Source organism: Octopus bimaculoides, chromosome 10 (assembly GCF_001194135.2).
Source record: "Octopus bimaculoides isolate UCB-OBI-ISO-001 chromosome 10, ASM119413v2, whole genome shotgun sequence".
NCBI classification, from domain to species: domain Eukaryota; kingdom Metazoa; phylum Mollusca; class Cephalopoda; order Octopoda; family Octopodidae; genus Octopus; species Octopus bimaculoides.
The window spans coordinates 3,243,784-3,251,369 of NC_068990.1; the positions used below are offsets into that span (position 1 = coordinate 3,243,784).

Here is a 7,586-nt window from a genome sequence, read left to right on the forward strand (position 1 = left end):
ACGCATATATATATATATACGCATGTATGTATGTATGTATGTATATATCTGTGTGTTGTAGAAGCAATAGATTTTCTTTCAGATATGTTGTCTTGAAAACACGATCCCGATCTAGTTTTTATCGTATATTTTATCAAGGTTATTTCTCTGTACGTGTGTGTATGTATGCTGGTTTGCGTGAATATAACTCTGCATGCATATGTGCATGTGTTTTGCTTTTATTTTATGGTCTAAAATAACTAGCAAGGTACTATACTATTTGAAAACAGAACTTTATCATATAAAAACAAACAGTAAAGGTTCATAGGAAAATATTAAAGAAAGAACAGCATTGATACTAGAGCACGTACGTGTTTTCAATAAGGCATACAGACACGAGTGACTGCCTATAAGAATATGTAGTCAGATAAATAGATAGATGGAGTGATAGATAGAAAGAGATAGATAGAGAGGGAGAGAGAGAGAGAGAGAGAGAGAGAGAGAGAGAAAAGGAAATGCATCTAGACTGTAAGAAAGACAGATAGAAAGCGAGAGGGCGAGATAGATAGATAGATAGATAGATAGATAGATAGATAGATAGATAGATAGATAGCTGGACAAACAAGCAGTGACAGTCACACAGGCAGATGGATAGTTAGATAGATAGACAAACTGATGAAAACACATATAGACCGATATATGGATAGACAGAGAGAGAGAGAGAGATGGAGAGAGAGAAAGAGAGAGAGAGAGACAGAGAGAGACAGAGAGAGAGAAACCGATAGAGCGAAACCTACAAACACGCAGACAGGCCGGCAGACAGACGGATAGAGAGGCCGAGGGATAGTTAAATAAATAGATAGACGGACATATGCTTACGTACTTATGATTAATCTCATGTGTGTGTGTATGTGTGCGTGTATGTGTGTGTGTGTTTGTGTGTGTGTGTTTGTGTGTGTGTGTGTTTGTGTGTGTGTGTGTGCGTGTGTGTGTGTGTGTGTGTGTGTGTGTAAGGGTGACTTTTTCTGTGTGAATATTTATATACGAGCGAATATGATTGTGTTCTCACGAAATGTATATTTGTGTGTGACTTTTCGTTTTTCCTTATATATTATGTGTGTGTGTGTGTGTGTGTGTGTGAGTGTGTGTGTGTGTGTATGTGTGTGTGTAAATTGTGTTTTGTGTTTGAATTTACGTAGCTGTACGCGCACGCACACACAACGACCCCGGCCTCCCCCTACAAACCCACACAAGTGCATGTACGCACAGCCGTACACACACACACACACTATATACACATATATATTTGTGCGTGTATAGATGTATGCATGTCTTGCGTGTGCTTTGCATGTGTGTGTGAGGGGGTGTATGTACTCGCCTTACTTTGTTTATGCGCTTTCATTGTAATGCTTGTGTTTTAATGCTTTCATTTATTGTTGCTGGTGTTGTTGTTGTTGTCATTTGATGGTGAGCTGGCAGAATAGTTAGCACGCTGTCTAAAATGCATAGCGAAATTTCGTCCGTCTTGACGTTCTGAGTTCAAATTCCGCCGAGGTCGACTTCGTCTTTCATCCTTTCGGGGTTGATTAAAGTACCAGTTACGCATTGGGGTCGATGTAATCGACTAAATCCTCTCCCCCAAACTTGTGGCCTTGTGTTTCCATTAGAAGGGACTATTATTATGATTATTATGTTTATTATTATTTTACCCTCGGTGAGTCGAACAATCTCTAGCCTTGGTAATTTATTGGAATGAATTTTCACATCTAAGTCCATATACAATCAGGTTTGATTATACTAACGTCCTTCTGAGGGTGGAGGTGAGGAGTGAAATAAAATTAAGAATCAATAAAAGTACTGACAAAAATCGATCTCACTGACAAGAACTGGCACTCACCAAAATTTATGCTATTGTACTTTTTTAATTATTATTATTATTGCAGATTATTGTTAACAACAAAATCAACAACAAAACAACAACTATAATAATAATTGATTTTGGCACAAGGTTCATAATGACGTGTTATTTGATGATATTCACCCGAGTATTTCACGGATACTTTTCTTACTACTCCGAAGGGATGAAAAGGAAAGTTGACCTCGACGCATTTGAACACAGAACATAAAGAAACAGAATATTGCTAAGCATTTTGCCTGACGCGCTAACGATTCTGCCAGCTCACCACCTTAACAACAAGATCAAGAAAATGATTTCCTAATAATAATAATAATAATAATAATATTAATAATAATAATAATCTTTGTATTATATTCTATTTCTTTCGCGCCAAGTTCGATTTTACCTTTCATCATTTCGGTTTCAATAAAATAATTATCAGTCGGAAACTGGGGTTGATGTAATCAATTAGCACTTCTCTCGAAATTTCAGATTTTTTAGTAGAAAGAATTATTTCTTATTCCATTCGAAGTTCATTTCCCGCGCAGGGCAGCTTTATTTTTTTTCCTTCCTGGGTCGGTGAAATAAAGTACCAGATACGTTCCGGGATCCCACTCCAAATCGTTCGCCTTTGAGTTTAAATCAAGGGTCGTTCTGATCATTATTATCTTCTCCAGCGTTTTATGTTCTGAGTTCATATCCCGCTAGAGTCAAGTTTGCCTTTCACCCATTCGGGGTATCAGCTTCAAGAAGCATGAAGCAAGCACAAGTGTCCATGAACCCAACACCTCTTAAAATTGATGGGCCTTGTACCTACATGAGATACCATAAATGTCATTATTGATTCCTTAGAACATGTATGTTTATCATTTATACATGTATTTCACTAAAATTTACAATAATTTTTTTTTAATTATCATATTTATGTAGAAGTTCAATGTGTTACTAACCGACATCATATCACTTATGTTATACGTTGTACTACACACACACATATATGTGTATTAATGGGAGTGCACGTTCGTCCGTGTTTGGAATTGTATCTATGTTTATTTATTATACTTATATAATTTGTATTCGGTATATGTATTTTTTGTATATATACGTTCAGAAATGTGCAAAAGTATGTAACTATAAACGCACACACATATTCACCCATACATACACAAGCATGCACGAACAAATGCAGTCAGATATAAATACTTGCATATGTGTTTGTGCATATATGTATAAATACATATATATATAAACAGGAATATGGGCATTTATGTATACACACTCATATAATGTGTGTGTATATATATGTGTATATATATATATATATATATATATATATATATATATATATATATATATATATGTACAAGAATGTGTGGATATATATATATATGCACAAACATGCATATAAACATAGACGTGTTTGTGTGCGTGCATATGTATTCGTAATAGATGGGGTACCGCATGTGTTTATGACATTCGATACTTCAGACAGCAAGTTTGTTCTTGCACGCTCTGTAGAGTATTCTATTTGGGTTTTTCAGCAAAGGATTATGTCAGAAAGGCATGGTAGCCTCAGCATCTCCTTTGATTATCCTAAAAGCATTCGGAGACATGCAGCCTATTTATAGATTCTTAACAATAGTCTTTGTTTCTGTTTTTATTTATTTATTCATGTCTTTTATCACAGTTCCTTGCGTGCATGCCGGTGATGAGAGCAGAATTCCGATTCTGACTTTCTCGCCAAGTCTTAAAACAGAGAGATATATATCTATATATATCTCGTTTCCATATATCAACTCTATTTCAAAGCTGTATAGTGTCACTTGTTGTATGTATGACTGCTATTTTTAGTTGAATGTGTTACCATGTTAAAGCTCTCCTTTTATTCTTTTTTTTATTTATTTTTGCATTTCATTTGTTGTTTTCTAGTTGTAATATCTATTTTGAAAGCTGAGTGTCTTGAAACATAGCGAGAGAATAACTACCAAGCTATAGCAATTGTTATTGTGTAGCTAGAGGTCAATCTTCGTCAAGGAGCACTATAATTATAGACAGTCCACCCATGCCCATCCAGTCTTTATGCAGAATCTTATCTAATGTGTCTCCTTTGTCATATTTAAAACCAAACTTGTTGAGTATGAATTTGAGAGAGATTTAGCTGTTATTTGTAGTAGAGCAAGCGACAACATACTTGTTCCCCGCTTTCTTGATGATGAGAGAGAAAGTAGTCACTAATCCTGTTTCACCTCCTGATATTACTTGATTTCTCTTTCACTAACGTTACAACTGCTTCAGTGTAAAGTATGGATGGATAGTAGTGACACTACTTCTCACTAACTGTGCATGTTGCAAAAACTTTCCCCGAGGTAAGAATAGTAGCGTTTGAATAAAGACTATTTTCATTGACCGAATATTTCCCGATATGGAAATCTATAGTTATAATAATTATTATTATTGTTGTTGTCATGGTTGTTGTTGTTATTGATGATAATGATGTTTATTCAATCTTGCCGGCGCCAGCTTTGCCTTTAATCCTGTCGTAGTCGATAAAATGAAGTCCCAGTGAAATATTGGGGCAGATTTCATCGAATAACCCTGCCAACCCTCGAACTTTTGACCCATTGTCTATACATTACAAACAACGGCTTTGCCTTTCACACGAATGCATAGACACAAAGCGTCGCATGTGTATATGTGTGTGTGTGTGTGTGTGTGTGTGTTTGTATGTAGTTATATATAGATACATACACGCAAACATATATGTATGTATGTACGTGTGTATATATATATATGTATTTATGTATGCATGTATGTTTGCATATATGCACGTATGGTTGTATGTATGCGTGAGTGTAAGCCTTTCGGCAATTCCGTTCCTATTATCTTTTTTCTTTCTTTCTAACTCTCTGTAGGTTCCGTGTTCAAATCCCGCTGAGATCATTTTTGCTTTTCATCCTTTCGGAGTCAATAACATCAGTGCCAGTGAGCTACTGAGATTCAAAGTAATCAACTCACCCCACACTCTCCAATATTACTGGCCTTGGGCCAAACATTTGAAACAATTACTATTTTTGCCGAGTGGCGCGGATAATTTCTCAAATAGCGGTTCATCGACATTCGTGATCTACATCAATCAACATCACCACCTCCAACATCATCATCATCATAGTCGTCGCCATTGTCATTGTCATCATCATCATCGCCATCGTAGTTGTCGTTGTCGTCGTCGTTATGGCGATCGCTGCCACCGCAATCATTATAAGCACGGTCATCGTTATTCTCCATGTTAACGTTAGTAATTACATCAGCTTCATAATTATTTTCTATATATTAGTACTTACACCCACATATGTCCATATGTATGCGCGCGCGAACACGTGTGCGTGCGTGCGTTCGTGCGTGTGAGTGTGTGAGAAAGATAGAGAGTGTGTGCGTGTGTGTGCGTGGTGTTCTTTAGAAAGTTTATAAAACATCTTCAGACAACAACAGCATACAATTCTCCTCGTTAATTATAAATTAAAAAGTTACTGTGAAACAAGCAAATTTAGAGGATTTCTGTGGCTGAATTGCACAGCGCTTATTACAATTAAGGAAGATTCAGGTTCGAGTCCCAAGCGCATCTTTCAAAGCCAAGTCTGGTTTTATTCAGTTTCGGTTCAGCAAAATAAGGATTAGCTGTACATTGAGGCCGAGGTCATCGGCTTACTCCCTCCCTTGCAATTGCTGGCCTTGTGCCAACATTTGAAACCTTTAGCAATGATATTATATGTATATATAATCGAAATTTTAACCATACATCGGACAACCATGCCTGACCTCATATATATATATATATATATATATATATATATATATATAGTCACGCACGTACACATGTACACGCAGACCCGGATATTTGCGTATGAGAGGGTATATATGTATGAGTGCGTGTGTATATGCAAGAGCATATTAGTGTGTTGTATGTTTCAGAAGGTTCTTTCGCAATCACGTGGTTCCCGGTCTGATCTCGCTTTTCGGTTCAAGGAACTACGATACCAATACTGTATGAGTGTAATTTCATTGATGTGAACAGCGTAAATGATCGCCATGTATGAATGCATTCGTGTTTATCCTTACGTTTTGTATCTAAAAATTGCTATGGATTTTCATGGTGTCTGTTTTGGCCCCGTAAATCAGGGGTTCAATGAACTGATAATGATAAGTATGTACCAAGAGAAATAAGCGCTGGGATCGATATAAGATGAATCTTTGCAGGTGGGGTGCCAGCATTTCCAATGAATGAGACCAATATATTTGTATATACAGGGTGGCCCAAAAGTACGTTTACAGTGATCACGTAGGCACTTTAAATTTCTTTTAAAACATTTAATTATATTTAAATTTCTATAATTTCTATCATAGGTGCAGGAGTGGCTGTGTAGCAAGTAGCTTGCCTACCAACCACATGGTCCCGGGTTCAGTCCCATTGCGTGGCACCTTGGGCAAGTGTCTTCTACTATAGCCTCAGGCCGACCAAAGCCTTGTGAGTGGATTTGGTAGACGGAAACTGGAAGAAGCCCGTCGTATATGTGTGTGTGTGTGTGTGTGTGTGTGTGTTTACCCGCCCCCAAGCATCGCTTGACAACCGATGCTGGTGTGTTTACGTCCCCCCGTAACTCAGCGGTTCGGCAAAAGAGACCGATGGAATAAGTACTAGGCTTACATAGAATAAGCTCTGGGGTCGATTTGCTCGACTATAAAGGCGGTGCTCCAGCATAACCGAAGTCAAATGACTGAAACAAGTAAAAGAGTAAAAGAGTAAAGAGTATCTTACACTCATATTGTTTATGCACATCTTAAACTGACAATGTTTAATCTGTCAGATGCTCAAAATGTCTTCCTTTTACGTTGCAACATTCTTCAGACCTCTTTAGAACACTCTGACACACAGTGCGGCACAAATTCCGATCTCCATCAATTTCAGTGAATGTGTCAGATATGTAATCTTCTAATTCATTTACTGTTTTGGGATTCTTCTCATAAATCTTGTGCTTTAGAACACCCCCCACCAAAAAGAAATCTATTGGTGTTATGTCAGGTGAACGTGATGGCCGTTCGCTGCTGCACGTCTTCCAAACCAACGCTGTGGAAAGACTTGGTTAAGGTACTCTCTTACTACCAACGCATAAAGTGGAGGTGCTACGTCTTGCTGAATAATGGGTTCATATTTTTTTTATACTTAAAATCTAAACTGTTAATATATGAATACGACGAAAGGGGTGGTTGAATAATTGTAAATCTACTTTTGGGTTACCATCTCTCTCTCTCTATATATATATATATATATATATAACCAAAAGTGAATTTTCAAAAATGGTTAATAGGGGTATATAATCGTAGCGGGTATCGTGCTCGATTTTATCGGTTAACAATGCTTATTAATCTCAGGGAATGTAGATAAATTTAGTTCAATTTACTATGCTCGGTTAATCCTCACTTTGCTAAATCCCAATGTCCTTATAAAGACTGCATAGCGTCGGTAGAGAAATATAATACACTAATAAAGATGAGGAGAACGGAGGTTTACACATCTAAGTTTTGTCGTACAGTTAATCGTGATTAACTGTATAATAAAACTTGGATATGCAAATCTCTGTTCTCCTCATCCTTATTGATATATATATATATATATACATATATATATATATATATATATATATATATATATATA

The 7,586-nt window shown here is 36.7% G+C and overlaps 1 protein-coding gene across 4 annotated transcripts in view; it reads left to right on the forward strand.

The window, feature by feature from the left end:
• The window catches only part of LOC106869052 (neuronal acetylcholine receptor subunit alpha-3), a 718,416-nt gene that overhangs the window by 3,550 nt on the left and 707,280 nt on the right, over positions 1 to 7,586 (forward strand). The window lies entirely within an intron of this gene.